The sequence below is a fragment of the Micromys minutus genome (genome assembly GCF_963924665.1).
Source record: "Micromys minutus genome assembly, chromosome: 1".
Classification (NCBI taxonomy): Eukaryota; Metazoa; Chordata; class Mammalia; order Rodentia; family Muridae; genus Micromys; species Micromys minutus.
In genome coordinates this window covers 23,440,270-23,463,621 of record NC_137969.1, presented here as the reverse complement: position 1 = coordinate 23,463,621, position 23,352 = coordinate 23,440,270, and the positions used below count along the sequence as shown (strand labels likewise).

At 40.7% G+C, this 23,352-nt stretch overlaps 1 protein-coding gene and 1 pseudogene across 3 annotated transcripts in view; both read right to left on the bottom strand.

Moving 5' to 3' along the window:
• STK32B (serine/threonine kinase 32B) overlaps positions 1–23,352 on the bottom strand; it is a gene marked incomplete at both ends in the record, with an annotated part of 241,085 nt that overhangs the window by 125,811 nt on the left and 91,922 nt on the right. The window lies entirely within an intron of this gene.
• On the bottom strand, positions 11,428–12,466 carry LOC308434448 (hsp90 co-chaperone Cdc37-like; annotated as a pseudogene). Its single transcript has 2 exons — positions 12,095–12,466; positions 11,428–12,028 (listed from the first exon to the last, which is right to left on the bottom strand). The product of its transcript is annotated as a hsp90 co-chaperone Cdc37-like (transcript).

Genomic DNA, 23,352 nt, shown 5'->3' with positions numbered 1-23,352 from the left:
TCTAAGCTGAGGCAGACAAAAGGAGGGCAGTGCTGTTCATTGGCCTTTGATCCTGGCAGGAAGGAATAAAGATTTGATTCTGATGTTTCTGCACAAGGAGGGGATGATCAGACTGAAGCTAGCTGGAAGCTCTGTCTGGTGGCTGTGGAGTTGACACAGGCTACCGACTGAGGATGAAAGTGGCAAGGCCATTAGTTGGCTTTTACCATAACCTGAAGCAGGGAGGAGGGTAGCTCAGCCACAGAAGCAGAGATGTGAAGTTATGAAGACTGAGGCCCTACCACCCAGCAGTGCCAAAATGTGTTCGTCCACAAACCCATACTATGGTGATGCTTAAGTGTGTGCAGGCAGGACAGTACTGCCACCAAACCATAGCGGCACTGAACAACTACCATCTAGTGATGTTATAGCTCATGATGTCACAGTGTATCTGTGGTTGTGGTCAGGGTGGTTACAAGCCCACTGTACTGTCAGCATATGCAAGCATAGTGTATGTGGCTGTGTGCTCCATATAGCACCGGGGAAGGCCATAAATGGTTGTGCTAGGTTTTCGTTATGCTAGGCTTTCCTTCATTGGTTTAAAATAGAATCTTTCTCGTGGCAAAGAGTTTGTTGTCAAACATTGGGCTGTGTTGTATAATGTTGTCTACCTCTCATGCCCACAGAGTCTCTCAGCTGCAACAAGACCCCATGCTTCTGGATTGACTTTCACCCTGGTGTAAGTTCTGTAGTGTCTGCACATGGATGGAATCACCTGGCTATATCTTTCTCAGAAGGCATCTGTCTTAGTTTTTTTTCCTGTTGCTATGATAAAATACACTGATAAATTAAACACAAGAGAGAAAGGTTTACTGGTCTCACAGTTGCAGGGCACACAGTCCATTGTGAAAAAGTCACAGCATTGGAAAATTGATGCTGCTTGTCCCCTTACATTCACAGACAAGAAGCAGAGACCAGTGCTGATACTCCCTGTATTTAAGCCAGAGTCCCATGCCCAGGGTATGGTCCTGCTCACAATTAAGATGGATCTTTCATATCGTTAGGACATACAATTAAGACAATACCTCAGCGACGAGTCCATTGCTCAGATAATCCTAAATTCTGTCAAGCTAACAGTTAATACTGACATCATAGGTTCTTAACTGATTTAAGCAAAGCATGAGTGTGTATATAAATATATATTTTCCATTAATGCATTTATTTATTTACTTTACATTCCAATGATAGCCTCCCCAAATCATCCCAGTCCCTCCCACACAATTCCTCCCCCAAACTCCTCTCCTTTTTTTTCTGAAAACGGGGAGAACTCCCTAGTTAACAACCCAGCCTGGTACATCAAGTCAGTGCAAGATGGGCACATCCTCTCCCAGTGAGGCTAAGCAAGGCAGCCTGGTAGGGTGACAGGAGCCACCAGTAGGCAACAGAGTCAGGGACCATCCCCACTTCAATTGTTGGGGGTTGGAATGAAGACCAAAGCTGCACATCTGTGACGTATTTCCAGGAGGGCCTAAGTCCAGCCCATGTATTCTCTTTAGTTAGTAGTTCAATCTCTGGGGACTCCAAAGGGTCCAGGTTAGTTGACTCTGTTGATCTTCCTGTGGGGTTCCTATTCCCCTCTGGTCTCTCAATCCTTCCTCCAACTCTTCCACAAGATTTCCTGAGCTCCATCTAATGTTTGGTTGTGGGTATCTACATCTGTTTTGGTCAGCTGTTAGGTAGAGCCTCTCAGAGGACAGTTAGTTATGCTAGGCTCCTGTCTGCAAGCATGATGGAGTATTATTAATAGTGTCAAGGACTGGTTCCTGTCCATGGGATTGGTCTCGAGTTGGGCTGTTCTCATATAACTCATGACAATCAGGGCTCACCTAGAGAGAATATTTTACAGAGACAGAATAAGCAGGTCAACATGAAACAGATGTGTTAGAGGGATGGTGAAGACCTGCCTGCAGCCTTAGTTCTCTCTGCCACAGTCTTGAGAAGCCAGTTCCTCTTGTAGCCCAAGCCTTTTCATAAGGTTTCCCCTGACATCTCCCCACCTGAGGAAAATATCACTCATGTTCAAAATGAACAGACATAAACAGTGCCATCATCTTCAACCAACACAGCAGTTTCTAAGTACATCATACTCTCAGGGGGTCAATGGCAGACATGGAGGATAGTGCCTGAAGACCTTTGCCCAGATATCAAAAATTGGAAAGTTGGGGTGACCACTTAACTGTACACAGAGAGTGAAACTCTAGGGTACTCATTAGCTCTGGTTAGGCAGCCAGTAGGGGCTTCTTTGGAATGCCCCAGGGGACCAGGCCTCACTGCTGTTTCCTGAACTTGCTGCACAGCTACTGTCACCCAGAGCTTTGGAGAGCTCTTTTTAGAGATATCAGAAAGACCAGGGGCTCTCGGGAAGCACTGACTTTGAGAACTGTCACCCATGAGCAATATTGCAACAGAACATTCTAGATCTCTCCTTCAGTTGCCAACTCATATGAGGAAGGTCTATATGCAGTCAGTGACTCCATTTCTCTATGTAAAATGTTCACAATAATAGTATCTAATGGGCACTAGCTGTAGGTGCCCAAGATAACAGCCAATGTCCAGCAGAGTCAGCACCCAGTGCCTGATGTGTCCTTTATGACAGCAAGTGATGATAATAATAACTAGGGCTGCCCATGTCATACTTCACTGTAGTGCCTGTGCCCAGCAGAGCTGAGAGATCATTCTTACCTGGGTGTCAGTCAGTTTTCATCATCTCTAAAGGAGACAGTGGCAAAACCAGAGGTTATGATGACCCTGGACCAGTATGTCAAATGCCCATAAAGAGCAGTTTATAGAATGAAAAATAAATGAGCATTCACTGAATTAAGTCAGAGACGCTTGCAGCTAGGGTGCTGCAGAGTTTAATGCGGGTATGATTATGAGCTTGTGAAACAACACTGTTTGCTTTGTCTCCTGGGAACAAATGAGGCCTCCCTTCTAGGATGAATTAACACAAAAGCAAAGGCCAGAAGGCAGGAATTCCACTGCCCATGTTGACTTGACTATCCAAAATAGCCATGATGTAGACTAAGCCTAGACACCCATCAACATTAAAGTAGAAATGGGAAAAGTACATACCATAGTGGAATATTGCAGTCATAAGAAAACTTGAATGCCTGTACTTTATGGTTAAATATGTGAAATATACCAGATGCAGAAAGGTAGACACAACATGTTATCATTCATAAGTATAAGTGATAAGAGTAATTTTGCTTTTGGTTTCCACCTGCGCCAGGAGCTGACCCTGTGCCAGAGCTCTCTGGAACCAGACCCCACTGGGAGAAAGCTGGTCTCACCAGCATGCTGATACACCTGAGAGGACAGGTGAGATCACCACTTCTGCTCTGAGGGAACCACCCAGAGTCTTCAGGAAACAGGAACTGATCCTTCTGGTTTCTGTCTGCACACTGTGCTGACACTGTGCCACAGCACTCTATACACAGACCCTGCGAAGTGAGAGCTTGCCCACCAGTAGTGCTTACACAAAGGCTTACAGGAGGGTCAAGCCACTGTCAGAATCAGCAAGACCAGCTAACACCAGAGATAAAAAGATGGCCAGAGGTAAGTGCAAGAACCCAAGCAACAGAAACCAAGGCAACTTGGCATTATCAGAACTAAGTTCCCCCAACAGAGCAAGTCCTGTATATCCCAAACACACCAGAAAACCAAGATTTTGATTTAAAATCACAACTCATGATGATGTTAGAGGACTTTAAGAAGGTCATAATTAACTCCCTTAAGGAAATACAGGAGAGCACATGTAAACAGGTAGAAGGCCTTAAAGAGGAAACAAAAATATCAACCAAACAGGTAAACAAATTGAACAAAACCATCCAGAATCTAAAAATGGAAATAGAAACAATAAAGAAATCACAAAGGGAGATAAAGCTAGAGATAGAAAACCTAGGAAAGAAGAGATCAGGAGTCACAGACACAAGCATCACCAACAAAATACCAGAGATAAAGAGAGAATCTCAGGGGCAGAAGATACCATAGAAAACATTGACACAACAGTCAAAGAAAATGTAAAAGGTAAAAAGCTCCTAAATCAAAACATCCAGGAAATGCAGACACATGAGAAGAGGAAACATGATTAATAGGTATAGAAGAGAGCAAAGATTCCCAAATTAAAGTGACAATAAATATCTTCAATGAAATTATAGAAAGAAAAAAAAACTTCTCTAACCTAAAAAAGAGATGCTGACACACATCTAAGAAGTCTATAGAACTCCAAATAGATTGGACCAGAAAAGATATTCCTCCCATCACATGAGAGTCAAAACAGCAAATGCACAAAAGAAAGAAATAATATTAAAAGCAGTATTGGAAAAAGGTCAAGTAACATATAAAGGTAGACCTATCAGAATCACACCAGATTTCTCAACAGAAACTATGAATGCCAGGGGCACAAAGAGGTCTGGGCAGAGTGTGCAGAAAGTGCGGCCCCCTGATTGGTTCAGGAGAGCAGGAACTCTGCTGAAGGGACTCGCTTTCCACCCAGAAGGCCCTTGTGTGCAGACCAAACTCTCAGGCCATTTGCCACTGGGAACAGCGGAGATCCAGGGATGCAGGCCTTTGAGACTGCACAGCGAGTAGCCGGGGCACAAAGAGGGCTAGGCCTGGAGTGTGTAAAGTGTGGCCCCCCTTGATTGGTTCAGGGGAGCAGGAACTCTGCCATAGAGACTTGGGTCCACCTGGAAGGCCCTTGCATGCAGACCAAATGCTCAAGCCATTTGCCACCTGAAACAGCGGAGACCCAGGGACACAGGCCAGGTACATGGGAGAGATGGCAAACAATCACTGACAATAAGGCCATGTGTAATCACAGACAACAAGATGGCAAGAGGAAAGCGAAAAAACTTACCCAATGGAAACCAAGACAACCTGGAAACACCAGAACCCAGCTCTCCCATCACAGCAAACAGCGAAATGTCCAACATTCCAGAAAAAGAAGACTCAGACGTGAAATCATACCTCAAGATGATGATGGAGATCTTTGAGAAGAGCGTGAATAACTCACTTAAACAAGAATGAAAGAAAAGAGCATAAAAAATAGAAGCTTTTAAAGAGGAAACAAGAAAAACACTCAAAGAAATCAAAGAACTAGAGGAAAACAGAACCAAAGAGATGAAGGAATGGAAAAAGGAATTTAAAACAGAAATGGACACAATAAAGAAAACACTAAAAGAGACAACCTTGGAGGTAGAAAACCTAAAAAAAGAAATCAGGAGTCATAGATGCAAGCATCTCCAACAGACTACAAGATATGGAAGAATCTCGGGGACCGAAGACAACATTATAAACATAGACAAAACAGTCAGAGAAGATGCAAAAGCCAAAAAGCTCTTAACCCAAAATGTCCAGGAGATCCAGGACACAATGAGAAGACCAAACCTAAGGATAATAGGAATAGAAGAGGAAGAAGAATATCAACTAGGAGGCACAGTAGATATCTTCAACTAAATAATGGAAGAAATCTTCCCTACCCTTAAGAATGAGATGACCATGAGTATAAAAAAAAAAAAAAAAAAAAAAAAAAAAAAAAAAAAAAGCCTACAGAACTCCAAATAAAGTGGACCAGAAAAGAAATTCTTCCCGACACCTAATTGTCAAAACACCAAGTGCCCAAAGCAAAGAAAGAATACTAAAATCAGTAAAGGATAAAGGTCATGTAACATATAAAGGCAGACCAATCAGAATCACACCCAACTTCTCAACAGAGACTATAAAAGCTAGAAGATCCTGGACAGACATCATGCAGACCCTAAGAGAACACAAGTGTCAGCCCAAGCTGCTAAACCCAGCAAAACTCTCAATCACCATAGATGGAGAAACCAAGATATTCCAGGACAAAACTAAATTTACACAATATCTGACCACAAACCCAGCACTACAATGAATTATAGGTGGAAAACCCAATACAAGGAGGGAAACTACATCCTAGTAAAAACAAGAAAATACCTAAGCAAGAAAACCAAAATAAAAAAAGACACACAGGCACAATTCTACCTCTGAAAGCAAAAATAGCAGGAAACAACAACCAATATTTCTTAATATCTGTTAACATAGATGGACTCAATTCCCCAATAAAAAGACATAGGCTATCAGAGTGGATGCATAAACAGAATCCAGCGTTTTGCTGCATACAGGAAACTCATCTCAGAGACAAAGAGAGACATTATCTCAGAGTAAAAGGGTGAGAAAAAAACTTTCAAGCAAACAGGCCCAAGAGACAAGCTGGAGTAGCCATTCTAATATTAAATAAAGTAGATTTTCAACCAAAAGTTATCGAAAAAGATAAGGAAGGACACTTTTTACTTGTTACAGGGAAAATTTATCAGGAGGAACTCTCAATCCTTAACATAGATGCTACAAATAGAAGAGCACCCATATTCATAAAAGAAACCCTACTAAAGCTCAAAAAACACATTGCACCCTATACAATAACAGTGGGAGACCTCAACACACCACTCTCATCAATGAACAAATCATGAAAACAGAAACTGAACAAGGATGCAGTGAAACTAGCAGAGGTTATGAACCAATTGGAATTAATAGACATCTACAGGATATTTCGTGCTAAAACAAAAGAATACACCTTCTTCTCAGCACCTCAGGGTACGTTCTCCAAAACTGACCATATAATTGGTCACAAAAAAGCCTCAATAAATATAAGAAGATTGAAATACTCCCATGCATCCTATCAGATCACCATGGTCTAAGGCTGGACTTTAATAACAAAGACAATAAAAAGCCCATATACACATGGAAACGAAATAATGCTCTATTAAAAGATAGCATTGTCAAAGAAGAAAGAAATTAAGTATTTTCTAGAATTTAATGAAAATGAAAATACAATGTACCCAAACCTATGGGATGCAATGAAAGCAGTACTGAGAGAAAAACTCGTAGCTCTGAGTGCTTCCAAAAAGAAACTGGAGCGAGCATACACTAGCAACTTGACAGCACAGTTGAAAGCTCTAGAACAAAAGGAAGCAGATACACCCAAGAGGAGTAGATGGCAAGAAATAATCAAACTCAGAGCAGAAATTGACCAAATAGAAACAAAAAGAACCATTCCAAGAATCAACAAAACCAAGAGCTGGTTCTTTGAGAAAATTAACAAGATTGATAAACCCTTAGCCAGACTAACTAGAGCACAAAGAGAGAGTATACAAATTAACAAAATCAGAAATCAAAGTAGAGAAATAACAACTGAAACTGAAGAAATTCGAGAAACCATCGGATCCTACTACAAAAGCCTATACTCAACAAAACTAGAAAATCTGGAGGAAATAGATGAATTCCTAGACAGATAACAGATACTAAAGTTAAACAGGACCAGGTAAACCATCTAAATAATTCCATAACACTTAAAGAAATTGAAGCAGTCATCAAATGCCTTCCAACCCCCCCCCACAAAAAAAAAAAGCCCAGGTCAGATGGGTTCAGTGAAGAATTCTATCAGACATTTATTGATTACCTAATACATATACTCTCCAAACTATTCTACAAAATAGAGTCAGATGGGACACTATCTAACTCATTTTTCGAGGCGAAAATAACCCTCATTTCTAAACCACACAAAGACCCTACAAGGAAAGAGAACTTCAGACCAATCTCACTTATGAACACTAATACAAAAACACTCAACAAAATCCTTGCAAACCAAATCCAAGAACACATCAAAATGATCATTCACCATGAACATATAGACTTCATCCCTGGGATGCAGGGATGGTTTAATATACAGAAATCCATCAACATAATCCACCATATAAACAAGCTCAAAGAAAAAAACCACATAGTCATCTCACTAGATGCAGAGAAAGCATTTGAAAAAAAAATTCAACACCCCTTCATGTTAAAAGTCTTGGAAAAAACAGGAATCCAAGGCCCATATCTAAATATAATAAAAGCAATATACAGCAAACCAATAGCCAACATCAAACTTAACAGTGAGAAACTTGAAGCAATCCCACTAAAACCAGGGACTAGACAAGGCTGCTCAGTCTCTCCCTACCTATTCAACATAGTACTGAGAATCCTAGCCGGAGCAATTAGACAGCAAGAGAAAATCAAAGGGATACAAATTGGAAAAGAATAAGTAAAAACATCACTGTTTGCAGATGACATGGTAGTGTATGTAAGTGACCCCAAATATTCCACCAGAGAACTTCTACAGCTGATAAACAAGTTCAGCAAAGTGGCTGGATATAAAATTAACTCACACACATCAGTAGCCTTATTCTACTCAAAGGACAACAAACATGCGGAGAAAGAAATTGGGAAAAAATACACTTCCAATAGTCACAAACAATATGAAATACCTCGGTGTGACTCTAACTAAGCATGTGAACGACCTGTATGAGAAGAACTTCAAATCTCTGAAGAAGTAAATTAAGAAAGATATCAGAAAATGGAAAGATCTCCCATGCTCATGGAGTGGAAGGAACAACATTGTAAAAAAAAGTCATCTTACCAAAAGCAATCTACAGATTCAATGCAATCCCCATCAAAATTCCAACCCAATTCTTCATAGAGTTGGAAAAAGCAATGAGCAATTTCATCTGGAATAAGAAAAGACCTAGAATAGTAAAATCCATCCTCAACAACAAGAAAACATCTGTGGGAATCACTATCCCTGACTTCAAGCTATATTACAAGGCAATTGTGCTAAAATCTGCATAGTACTGGTACAGAGATAGGCACATGGATCAATGGAATAGAATAGAAAATCCAGAAATGAGCTCTCAAATATATGGCCAATTGATTTTCGGCAAAGGAGTTGTAAACATTCAATGGAAAAAGGACAGCCTCTTCAACAAATGGTGCTGGTCCAACTGGCCCTCAGCAAGCAGAAGAATGAAAATAGACCCTTTCTTATCTCCTTGTACAAAGCTCAAGTGCAAGTGGATCAAAGATCTCCACATTAAACCAGGTACACTGAAACTATTAGAAGAGAAAGTAGGGAAAACCTTAGAACACATAAGCACAGGAGAAAATTTTCTGAACAGAACACCAATGGCTCGTGCTCTAAGGTCAAATATCAACAAATGGGACTTAATGAGATTGCAAAGTTTCTGTAAGGCTAAGGACACTGTCAAGAAAACAAAACGGCAGACAACAGATTGGGAAAAGAACTTTACCAACCCCACATCTGATAGAGGCCTAATATTCAAGGTATACAAAGAACTCAAGAAGTTAGATACCAGAGAATCAAACAATTCTATGAAAAAATGGGGTACAGAGCTAAACAAAAAGTTCTCAATTGAGGAATATTGAGTGGCTGAGAAGTATCTAAGGAACTGCTTGACATTCTTAGTCATCAGGGAAATGCAAATCAAAACAACCCTGAGATTCCACCTTACACCAGTCAGAATGGCTAAGATCAAAAATACAGATGACAGCAGATGCTGGTGAGGATGTGGAGAAAGAGGAACACTTCTTCACTTTTGGTGGGGTTGTAAACTGGTACAACCACTCTGGAAATCAGTCTGGCAATACCTCAGAAAATTGGACATAGTACTACCTGAAGACCCAGTTATTCCACTTCTGGGCATATACCCCAGAGATGCCCCAACATACAACAAAGATACATATACCAAAATGTTCATAGCAGTCCTATTTATAATAGCCAGAACCTGGAAAGAACCCAGATGTCCTTCAGTAGATGAATGGATACAAAAATTGTGGTATATTTACACAATGAAGTACTACTCAGCTATCAGAAACAATAACTTTATGAAATTCTTAAGAAAATGGATGCATCTAGAGAATATCATCCTGATGAGGTAACCCAGTCACAAAAGAACAGACATAATATGCAGTCACTGATAATTGGATACTAACCCCAGAAAGCTCAGAACACTCCAGGAACAACTCACAGACTATGTGAAGTTCAAGAAAAACAAAGGCCAAAAAAAAAAAAAAAAAAAAAGGTTAAAATCATTATGCTTAATCTTTACACACCAAGAAAACTTTGACTATTTTCAAGTTACATCTTGTTTTACAAGTACTTTATGCTCATTTAAACTAGTAAGATTTTAATGCTATCAAACCTTTAAAAAAATCAAGTACTGACAAAAATGTATTCATATACTTTATGCCTAAGTGCTTTTAAAATCTGTAAATTTATCTTTGTTTTTTAAAATACAGTTGTTCACTTAAAAAAAAAAAAAGAAAGTAGGGTGAAGAGGAAAATCCACAGCTCTGAGTGCCTCCAAAAAGAAACTGGAGAGAGTATACACTAGTACCTTGACAGCACAACTAAAATCTCTAGAACAAAAAGAAGCAAATACATCCAAGAGGAGAAGATGGGAAGAAATAATCAAATTCAGTGATGAAATAAACCCAACTGAAACAAAAAGAACTATACAAAGAATCAACAAAACCAGGAGCTAGTTCTTTGAGAAAATTAATAAGATAGATAAACCCTTAACCAGACTAACCAGAGGGCACAGAAAGAGTATCCTAAATTAACAAAATAAGAAATGAAAAGGGAGACAAAACAAACTGAGGAAATTCAAGAAATCATCAGGTCCTACTACGAAAGCTGATACTCAAAAATTTGAATGAAATGGGCAATATGCCACACAGATATTAAATACCAATGTTACATCAGGATCATATAAACCACCTAAACAGTCCCATAATCCCTAAAGAAATAGAAGTCTCTCCACCTCAAAAAAAAGTCCAGGAACAAGTAGATTTAGTGCAAAATTCTATTAAATCTTCATAGAAGACCTAATTCCAATACTCTTCAAACTATTCCACAAAATAGAAACAGAAGGAGCACTATGCAATTCCTTCTATTAAGCCACAATTATGATTGCACCTAAACCACACAAAGACCCAATAAAGAAAACTTCAGCCCAATTTCTCTTATAAATATCGATGCAAAAATACTCAATAAAATTCTTGCAAATCGAATCCAAGAACATATCAAAACGATTATCTATCATGATCAAGTAGGCTTCCTCTCAGGGACACAGGGATGTTTCTTTTTCTGTCTTTTTTTTTTTTTCAGCACCTGGAACTGTTTTGTTTATTGTACATTGTTTCCAGTTGCAGGTCAGAAAGCTATACAGAAGAAAAACAGTGACCACAGACACATAAGGACATCCCAACCCAGATGGGGACATGTGTATCGCCAACACGGGGACCAACCTGGCAAGTGCTGCCCCTCCCCAGACACCCAGGACTTTGGCATAATGCTGATGGGGGTGGGGGTGGGGCTGGAGACAGCAGAGCCCCTCAACCCAAAGCAGAGAATCTGATGAGTGTTGGGGACAGGCTGGAGGAGAGGGGATATGGGGCAGGCCATGGAGCAGCAGAAGTGAAGAAGTCAGGAGCTAGGGACATGGTGGCTAGGTTTACTTTTCTGCAGAAGGGTCATGTACTGATGTCTTTCTTGTTGCCCACTTTTGAGAAGTCTTCCAGTGATGGGTCCTTGGGACCTGCCTCCTCCCCTCCTTGGCCTCACCAGACTTGGAGTTGGGGACCCAGAGGGCAGAATCGATGCAATGCTCTATGTGATACTTGGCATCGGTGGGGTCCATCTTACTGATGGCGTCTTGCAGCATCTGTTCATCCTTCATATCAAAGCACTTTTGCAGCTCTTCAGACAGGGATTCGTAGACCTCCACGGGTTTCAGGCCACCAGGGCATAGACGTCTTTTGCTCCTCCTCCTCATACTTCTTCATGGCCTTCTGTTTTCGAAGCTTGGCACGGTCCTGTACATGCTTGTTAAAGGCCTCCAGTTTATACTTGAAGCCCTCCATGTACTGGTGGTCTTGACCTTGGGGATAAACTGCCGGAAGCAGGCACGGGGATCAAACTTCAGACTCTTGGCCAACTCCAGGATAAACTGCATCACCGTGCCACCTGCTCCATCAGTGCACATTTCTCCTCTACTTCCAGGTCAATGCACCAGATAACCAGGTAGTTGGCTGTTTCCTCACACACCAGGTGAACGTTGTTGTCCTCCAGCTTCTGCTCCCAGCTTCACTCCTCCTTGCTCAACTGCTGTGCCACAGCTCAAAGTTACTCAAGATCCACCTGGCCACCACCCTCAGCCACCTCCAGCCCCTTCGGCTTGTCCTGGCACTCAGATACCTTTCCCTTGCATTCCTGGCAGCTCTGTCCCAGTTCCTCTTTCTCCTTCTGAAACTGCTCCAGGCATTCCACCCAGGCCTGGTGCCACCAGTGGAAGAGGTTGGCTGTGTCTATATTGAGGTACATGTTGTCTTCATCATCCCACACCTCAGTGTGATTCCAAACACTATAGTCCACCATCTTTGCCTTGGATGTCCGAACTGCTCTTGGGTCTTCACACTGCCTGGCACTGAACAGGGACCCACAAGGGGTAGAGAGTTTACTCAACAAGCGCTGCCACTTCTGCTTGGGCTGTTTCAATATATGGAAATCCATCAATGTAATCCAGTATATAAACAAACTCAAAGGAAAAGAAAAGACACCGACATAATCGTCTCATTAGATGCTGAAAAAGAATTTGACAAAATTCAAGGTGTTGAAAAGATCAAGAATTCAAGGCCTATACCTAAACATAGTAAAACCAATATACAGCAAACCAGTAGCCAATGGAGAGAAATTTGAAGCAATTCCACCATAATCAGGGATTAGACAAGGCTGCCCACTTTCTCCCTACCTTCTCAATATAGTACTCAAATATATAGTATTCAATATAGTATTCAATATAGTACTCAAAGTCCTAGCCAGAGCAATTAGACAACAAAGAGAGATCAAAGGGATACCAATTGGAGAGTAAGAAGTCAAAATATCACTATTTGCAGATGATATGATAGTATATTTTAGTGACCCCAAAACTTCCATCTGAGGACTTCTACAGCTTATTAACAACTTCAGCAAATTGACTGCATATAAAATTAACTCAAACAAATTAATAGCCTCTCTATACTCAAATACAAAATGGCTGAGAAAGAAATTAGGGAAGTGACACCTTTCAATATTCCCAAACAATATAAAATAACTTGGTATGACTCTAGCCAAGGAAGTAAAAGATCTGAATGACAAGAACTTCAAGCCTCTGAAGAAAAAAATCGAAGAAGATTTCAGAAAATGATAAGATCTCCCATGCTCATGGATTGGCAGGATTAATATAGTAAAAATGGCCATCTTGTCAAAAGCAATCCACAGATTCAATGCAATCCCCATCAAAATTCCAACCCAATTTTTCATAGGGTTAGAGCAATTTGCAAATTCATTTGGAATAACAGGAAAAAAAAAACCCAGGATAGCAAAGTCTATTTTCAACAATAAAAGAACTTCTAGAAGAATCACTATCCCTAACCTTAAGCTGTATTACAGAGCAATCATGGGGTGGCGGGGGAGGGGGATTGTATGATGTTGCTACAGAGACAGGAATGTAGGTCAATGGAATAGAATTAAAGACCCAGAAATGAACCCACACACCTATTGTCACTTGTTTTTTGACAAAGAAGCTAAAACCATCTAGTGTAAAAAACACAGCATTTTCACCAAATGGTAGTTAGTGTGTAAAAGAATGTAAATTTATCACTTCTGATCACCAAGTACAAAGCTCAAGTCCAAATGGACCAATGATCTTCACATAAAAGCCGATACACTCAAATTAATAGAAGAGAAAGTGGGGAATAGCCTCAAACACATGGGCACTGGGGAAATTTCCTGAACAGAATACCAATGGCTTATGCTTTAAGATCAATAATTGACAAATGGAACATCATAAAATTGCAAAGCTTTTGTAACGCAAAGGACACCATCATTAGGACAAAATGGCACCCAACAGATTGGGAAAAGATTTTTGCCAATTCTACTTCCAATAGAGAAATGATATTTAATATATACAAAGAACTCAAGAAATTAGACTCTAGAGAATCAAATAGCCTTATTAAAAATGGGGCACACAGCTAAACAAAGAATTCTCAACTTAGGAATATTGAATGCCTGTGAAGCACCTAAAGAAATGTTCAACATCCTTAGTCATCAGAGAAATGCAAATCAAAACAATCCCGAGATTCCACCTTATACCAGTCAGAATGGCTAAGATTAAAAACTCAGGTGACAGCAGATGCTGACTAGTATATGGAAAAATAAGAACACTCCTCCATTGTAGGTAGGATTGCAGGCTTGTATAATCTCTCTGGAAATCAGTCTAGAGGCTCCTCAGAAAACATAGTACTACCTGAGGACCCAGCTATACCAGTGCGGGGCATATATCCATAAGATGCTTAAACATATAGAAAGGACACATGTTCTACTGTCTTCATAGCAACCTTATATCTAGGAGCTGGAAAAAAACAGATGTCCTTCAGCCGAGGAATGGATACAGAAAATGTGGTTCATTTACACAATGGAGTACTACTCAGCTATTAAAAACAATGAGTTCATAAAATTCTTAGGCCAATAGGTGGAACTAGAAAATATCATCCTGAGTGAGGTAACCCAATCTCACACACACACACACACACACACACACACACACACACACACACACACACACAGTATGCACTCACTAGTAAGTATATTAGCCCAAAAGCTCAGATTACCCATGATACAATTCACAAACCACATGAAACTCAAGGAGAAGGAAGACCAAAGTGCAGATGCTTCAGTACTTCTTAGAAGTGCCAGACAAAAATATTCACAGGAGGAAATACAGAGACAAAGTTTGAAGCAGAAACTGAAGCACAGTCCATCCAGAGACTGTCCCACCTGGAGATCCAACCCATATACAGCCACCAAACCCAGACACTATTGATGATGCCAAGAATTGTGTGCTGACAGGAGCCTGAGATAGCTGTCTCCTGAGAGTCTCTGCTAGGTCGTGACAAATATAGAGGCAGATGCTCATAGCCAACAATTGAAGTGAGAATCAAGTCCCCAATAGAGGAGTTAGAGACAGAACTAAAGGAGTTGAAGGGGTTTGCAACCCCATAAGAACAATACCAACCAACCATAGCTCCCAGGGACTAAACTACTATTCAAAGAGTACACATGGAGGGACCCATGGCTCCAGCTGCATATGTAGCAGAGGATGGTCTTGTTGGGCATCCATGGGAGAAGATGCCCTCGGTCCTGCCAAGGCTCGATGCCCCAGTGTACTGGAATGTCAGGGCAGGGAGGCAGGAGAAGGTAGGTGGGTGGAGGAGCATCCTCAGGGAGGTGGGCATGGGATGAGGGTTTATGGAGGGGAAACCAGGAAACGGAATAACATTTGAAATATAAATAAAATACTTCTAATTAAAAAATGGAAAAATATTTCAAACCCAAGGGGGGATTCTCAGTTCTTATGCACCTGCCACTAGCTCAGTAAGAACAGAGCCTCAAATCTCATCAACTTCCATGTTTGAGATGTTGCGAACCTGTTAAGTTGTTTTGTTTTGTTTTGTTTTGTTTTTACAGACCGCTGTGCATTGTATTGAAATAAGGGCTGCCATAAGATGCCTGGGCAAGTTGTCCAGGTTACACAAATTCAGTAAACTTGGTATAAAGATCATAATAAACTGCTAAAAAAGGAATAATTTTATAGATGTGGGTAGAATATTGGTCCCTAGAGGTTATGGAGGAAACGGAGGAGGAGGAGAAGTGAGAAGAGGAAGGGGAGGAAGAGGAGGAAAGAAGAGGAAGGGGAGAAAAGGGAGGAGGATAAAGCTGGGTAAAAACCCAAATACACCCAAACAGGAAAGGAGGCCTCAGTGTATCAGAGTTCAAAGGGCCTGACTGCTGCCCACAAAAGCCATGACATATTTATATAAAGCAAATGTATATTTCATAGTTATAATCTTCATAATCTCCTATGTAATAAGCACACCTTTTATATGTTTGAGTATATGTAAGGAAATGAGGAGCAGGAGATGGAGAGAGGAGAGGAGACTGAGAAGCTGCTGGGGTAGTCACACGATCTAAATACTGCTTCTGAGTCTGCAAGATGGCTCAACAGGTAAAGGGCCTTGTTGCCAAGTTCAGCTGGATCCCTAGGACCCATAGAGTAGAATAAAAAAGCTGACTCCTGCAAACTGTCCTCTGACCTCTGGATACCTGCCACAACCTGCATTGTTCCATACATACATGTGCACCAAATAAAATCCAATAGAGACTGAAAATTCTGTGCTATAACTTGAAGCCACTTTGTTCCAGCTCTCATAGCAGATACTTGGTAGGGTTCATATCTGAACCCCACAGAACTCTCAGGACTTTGGAAGTAGCAGTCCCCAGGTTACCTCCTGGTTCCACCACTTACTGGTGGTGAGACACAGGGCACTTTGCCTGTGTCTGCTGAAGCTGTCCCTCACCTATGGAAGGAGGCTCTGCAATTCATGTGCTGTCATTTCTGGGTGATGGAAAAGCTTCCTTTAGCAATCACTTTGTATCTGACATTATGAAAGATCTAATTATGCAACAGCCTGGTAGAGACGAATTGCCTGAGGTGGAGTGACAGCATAAGTCTTCTATCTGCAGGTCCATGGTCAGCCCCTCCGTGAGTTAACTGCATGATGCTGGGAATGGCTGTGGACAGCCACTACCCTGTGAGGCTTAAATGTTAATGGAGTTCCTTATATACATTATCAGCTAATCTCTACAGTGACCCGTGGCTGGAAGTACTAGTGTGTTGTGTTTATTTAACAGATGAATAAATTGAGGTCTAGGCTGATGTGGCCTTGAGAACAGCTTAAATCTGCCCCCATTTTGCAAAGAATGTCTCATGCAGAGTGACTAGCTAGCCAATGCCTGCCTTGTTGATCTGTGTCACCAAACCTGGCCCCATCTCTGGTCCCCCAGAGTCCACAGCTGAGAAAGAAGTCCCGGTCTCTGAGCTCTGAGTGGCCATGACATGTTCCAGTTTTGTTACATACAGAAGCTGGAGATCAGCTCTGTGACATGATGATACAGTGGAGGCCCAGTGCTGTTTGGGGAATGGCTGTGCTGCATACACACCAAGCTGTGAGGGTGAGACTGGCATTCTGATTTCCAACAGAGGCACTTTAGTGATGCATGACCCAAGCCTTCCAGGAGCTGTACTGCTACATCCAATCTAAGCAGTCAGCCTTAAGACATGCAGGCATCTGACCTAAATCCTCATCTGCCTACAAGAACTTCACCCTTGGAGATGCTGGGAAGAGGAAGTCTCACTCCTCCTCTCCTTGGATCTATCCATCTGGACCTGGCCAAGACCAACATCCTTTTTCTGCATGCCACATGCACAGAAGCAAGAGCAGTGAATGAGATGCAGCAGGGGAGAATGAAGTGCATAGGAGGAACGCCTGAAAGGGCATAGTACCTGCTGTGGAAGACCTAGAAGATATAACAAAGAAATTTAGACTTTCTCCTGGAGGTCTTAAGGTAGGTCTCACTGAGGAGAGAAAATGGCGCCTAAAATCCTTAGGTTAACTAGGAGACATGACAGTCATCCACCAACTGACACCAATCAAAAGTCATGTGTTCCATATAGACTTGATTTAGGTAAAATCAATACACAATTACAATCTCCCATCTTCTGCCTACCACAGTAGTGATAGTCAGTTTTCTTTAGCTAAGAAAAAATACTTAAGGCAACTTGAAAGAAAAAAAGAGATCCTGATTTTAGAGCTCTTTATCTACAGTTGCAGGTCCCTTCTGCTTTGGAACTGCATAGAGACAGAAAATCATTATGGGAAGCTCATGGAGGAGGAGAGCTGCTTGTCTCTTGGTAGATGGGAGAGAGAAGGGAGGATGATAGGAGAAAATGAGAAGGTACTCCCATAATACCCTTCAAGGACATTCTTCCACTGGTGTAAATTCTTCATAGTAGGCTCCATCACCTAGAGGTTTCATAACGTCCTGATGGTACCATCACCTGGGGATCAAGCCTTGAATATGGGAGGCTCTGGAAACATTTAAGTTTCCAAACACAGTTTCCACACGAAGCCATCAGTGAGGTCTTAGATCTTCTCCCTTCTCTTGCCTAGAATTCTTTTTTTTTAAACTCTATTCTTTTTATTGGATAGTTTATATAGTTACATTTCAAATGTATCCCCTTTTCCTGGTTTCTCCCTTTCTCATACACCCTCCCCTTGCTTCTCTGAAGATGTTCCCCCTCCCACCCACACCCACCTCACCGCCTTGGTATTCCCCTAGACTGGGGAAATGAATCTTTACAGAACTAAGGGCTTCTCCTCCTATTGATGCTAGACAATGCTATCCTCTGCTACATATGCAGCTGTAGCAATGCCCCCCCCCATGTGTACTCTTTGGTTAGTGATTTAGTCCCTGGGAGCTCTGTGTGGGGTCTGGTTGGTACTATGGTTCTTCCTATGAGGTTACAAACCACTTCAGCTCCTTCAGTCCTTTCTGTAACTCCTCTGTTGGGGGTCCCCATGCTTAGTTCAATGGTTAGCTGTAAGCATCTTAATCTGTATCAGTAAGGCTCTGGCAGAGCCTCTCAGGAGGCATCCATATCAGGTTCCTTTCAGCAAGCACTTCTTTGCATCAGCAACAGTGATAAGGTTTGGAAGCTGCATTTGGGACGAATCCCCAGGTGAGGCAAGGCCTGGGGGCAAGGGAGATGCCTATGGGGGGCCCATGTTGGGAATCCCTTCTCCCTGAGGGACCAGCCACACAATGTTATAGTACAAAATAGAGTTTATTCAGGTCATGGGAGAGTTAAGAGGGTAGTAGAGGCAGAGAAAGATAGAGAGAGGAACAGACAAGTAGAGAAGTAGAGAAGAGGCCGGCCATGAGCATGTGGAGGGAGAGGGGGTAAGGGAAGGGGAAGAGGAGAGGTAAAGGGGGAGAGTTCAGCTGCAAGAGGCCAAAAGGCCTAGAGAGGGAAGAGGCAAGAGAAAGAGGAGGGGGCAAGCAGCCCCTTTTATAGTGTCAGGTCACTGGGGCAAAGCATACCTGGCTACTGCCAGGTAATTGAGGGGTGGGGTTTACAGAATCCCAACACAGACTACCAGACTGGATGAGAAAACAGAACCCATATTTTTACTGACCCCAAGAAACACATCTCACTGTCAAAGTCAGACACTACCTTAGAATGAAAAGATTGAAAAATATTTCAAGTGAATGGAACTAAAAAGGCAAAGATACATAGCTATTCTTTCATATCAAAACATTTCTGAAGAGAAAAAGATAGCTTCATAGACATTACACTGACAATCCATCAAGAGGATGCTAAATATATACATACCAAAAACATGTGCATCAAATTTCACAGAACAAATACTACTTAAAGCTACATATTAACATAATAATGTGATTTTAATATCCCACTCTCATCTATAGACAGTTCATTCAGCCAAAAACTAAATAGAAAAGCACTAGAGATAATTGACATCAGAAATCAAATGTACCTAAAAGGTAACTACAGACTATTCCACTCAAACACTAAAGAATACATATTCTTCTAAGAAGTCCATTGAACTTCACTCAAATTGAATCATCTACTTGGATTCAAGGCAAGTCTCAACATAGGTAAATTGAAATAGCTTTCTGTATTCTATCTGCCCTAGTGGAATATCAAAAGATATCAAAATCAAGAGAAACTACAGAAAGTACACAAATTCATGAAGATTAAATAGCACATTACTGAATGATAAATTGGTCACTGAAGAAATAAAGAAGGAAATAAAAACTTAAATGATAACAAGATAAATCAAAATTTATTGAACAAAATCAAAGTTGTCCTGAGAGTAAAGTTTATAGTGCCAGGTATCTGCATAAGACAAATAGAATTCAAATAAATAACTTAATGATGCAACTTGAGGTCTTGTGAAAAAAGAAAAAAGAACAAAAAAACCAACCAAACTGAACCCAAAAGCAGCATGTAGAAACTAATGTAGGAATCAGTCTGAACATTTCCCAAAAAGCATGAAATAGAACAACCATATGACACAGCTATAATACCTATAATACCTAAAGAATATTAGATTTCCTTTACCTGTTTATCTATGTTCATATCTGTTCTATGCACATTAGGTAGGAAATGAAATCAATCTAGGTGTCCATTATCTTATTAAATTATTTTAAAATTCATCTATTTGCTTGCAAATTTAATAATTTTATTTTCTTTAAGACCACACAAAATTTTGTGTATATCTACAACATTTCATTATCCAATCATAAAAATTAAAAAAAATCAAGCTGACCTGAGCTATGAGTGTCCTCCTGCTAGCTAGCTTTCGTGGCACTTAGAGGTGCTATGTAGGTTGCAGCAGGGGAAAAGTCACTAACAGTCTTACCCAGCTATGAACCCCTGAACTGAAATACCAACTTAGCAGACAAAAATTAATCAACTCTGTAACAATGGCATGGTTGTCACAGAATGACCAACAACTCTCTCCTTAGACTTGAGGCCTATTCCATAGGATGGTTTCCTACTTGGTCCTGTGAACACAGTTAAAAAACTGTGTCTGGGGAAGATAGACGCCTTAGGTGACAGTGTATACATATATAAAAAATACATTAATATATAATTTATCCATATATGTATATACATATATAAAATATACTAATATATAACTTACATATAAGTATATACATATATAATAAAATTATATTGTATAAATATAAATATATTTTATATATTAGATATTATATAATTTAGCTATATATGTATGTATAGACATATATAAGTGCATAAATATATTTATATTTGTTATATATATGATAATTATATAATAATATTATATATATTATGCTATTAATTATATTACATTATACTCTTATAATATAATTATATAATTATATAACATGTAATTATATTTTATATAATATAACATAACTATACAATATTATATATGCTATAATATAATTATTATATGATGCATTGTATATGATATGTATTACATGTTATAATATATTATATGAATAAAGTAAATATAAGTATATATTTATATATTATATATGTATATACATATATATGTAGTTAAATTGAAATAGTACCAAACTGCCTTCCAAATATCTATGTTTATATCCTTAGACAAATGCTGTTTGGTTTTAATCACAGAAGCCTCCCTTTGCATTGAATGGCAGTAAATGCAGAGGATTGATGTTTAAGGTGCTATGAATAAATGTCAGTTAGATGCTCAGCCTTAAACCAGACATTTGTACCATACCAATGTCTCTAAGGCTAGAGGGATGCCAACGAAGAGAGGGTTGAAAGAATGTAGGAGCTAAAAGACAGGGAGAGGGGCTACAATATGACATCTTCTAGGCATGACACATCCCTTGCTATCATGCATTCACAGTCGCTGTGATAACATGTACTGAGCCTGCACAGGATTGGTTATACCAAGGACTCAGTGGGCTGAACTCTGAGAACCAGAAGAGTTATCATGTTCAACTTCATACCCACTGCTGAGCCTACCAGACACCAGTAACTAATTCCAAAGCTATGGTCACACAGATTGTACTGGTTAAACTCAGTGAGTCATAAACAAAAAAAAAAGAAAAAAAAAAAAAAAAAAAAAAGAGAGAGAGAGAGAGAGAGACACAGAAAGAATCTGTAGTGTTAGGGAGAGGGAGTCGACAGATGTGAGAGGCAGACCAAAGGTGATAGTAATGAGAGTAATCAGAATAAATTACCTACTCTAGGTAACAAATTTAATTAATACAGTATTAAGAACATTAATGGACATATAGAACTTCTAGGTTGCAATGAAAAACTATTTAATTCCTTACTGCATGCCACACAACAAAATGCCATAAGCTCAGAGCTTAAAAATATCACTAGAAGGAAGTCTAAGGGGATGGATTCAGGGACACTGGGATGGATAGATGGGGTTTTGTTGAGCTTCTGTGACCTGAAAAGTTTGTGATAACATAATCACAGCAACCAGTAAGCATATCTTTTCTTCTAAGATGAGTGACATGGGCTGGCAGAGGTTGACTTACTCGTTTAAGACTCTACCTCTAGTTTTTCTTGTTAACTGAAACCCAAACCTTTTCCACACTGTGGGGTCTGGATGAGAAATGTCCCACATATTTGGGCCCTTGACAGTTCCGTTTGGGGAGATTTAAATGGTGTAGTTTTACTGGAGTGTATACATCACTGGGAGTGGCCTTTGATCAAAAGCTCCCTGACACTTCCGGTTTGCTCTCTGCTTTGTGCTTCCGGTTGAAAATGTGCGCTCTCAGCTTCTTTCTCCTGCTGCCAATGCCTGCTGCTTGTTCATGCTGCTCTTCCATAACAGAGAGATCCCTCTGGAATCAGACACCAACATAAACTCTTCCTTCCAGGAGTTGCATTTGGCCATGGTATTTTATTACAGCCACAGAAAGCACCTAACCCACTTTCCTAGAGAAGGCTTGTAGCCATTGGGTGCACACTGAGCTGAGGTTAAACAACTATCCAGTTCTCTCAGTACCCACTCTGTGACTGGTGCCACATACCAGCTGTCACTGCCAAGACACATATCAGCAGCTGCATTTTACTTATGGTTTTCAGGGGGTTCCTAAAAATCACAGACAACAGAAGACTAAAGTTTAAGGATTCTGCCTTACAGATCACCAGACCTTGGGGACCACAGATACCACAGGTGGTGATAGTTTGTGTTTCTAACCCATCAGTTCGAGCAGCAGCAGGAAGAAGCTGTCCCAGCCTCATCCGGAGCAATACTCTACTCCATGCTCACTGCCCCATACATTAAGAGCTGGGTATGGTGTACATATCAATGGCAGAGCTGTACACGCATCTCAAGCAGGATTTTCCTAAAGCAAGACAGGCTTGTGTTTTCCTCGGGGATATCCTGCCCACTCAACAATTCATCTGGGAAAGCCTCAGGTCTGTGGGGCTAGGAGAGGAGCAGTTACATACTATAGCAACAGGATAGATGCAAGGATAGAGAGACAGCTAGGAATTTAGACTTAGGCAGGAACATGGGTGTGAGGACACCTAGAAGTGAAGCTGATTTTTTCCCAAGGAGCATCTCCTACCTGCTCCTTCCTCCATCATCCTGACAAGGATATCTGTGCCTCTATCCACTCTATCCATAAGAGATGCCATCTACTTGCTGACCTACTGTCCTAGTGGATGAGGCCACAACCTCAGAAAAGCAAGCCTTCGTGCATGTTCTCACCACCTCTTTCTCCATGGAAGAGGTCCCAGGAAAGGCCTGCAAGCATCTACACATTCTACCTGAACGGGCATGGCTCAGTAGGTTCTGACCTCAGAGTCACCGTGGGAGTCTTTGGTGACTGGTGCCTGCTCTCATGGTTGGTCAGAGCAATGCAAACTAGGGACTGGCTCTAGGACCACAGTCTGAGAGCTACCCAAGGCTCACGGATACAGGAAGGGAGACTCTGGGTGAGTGTTT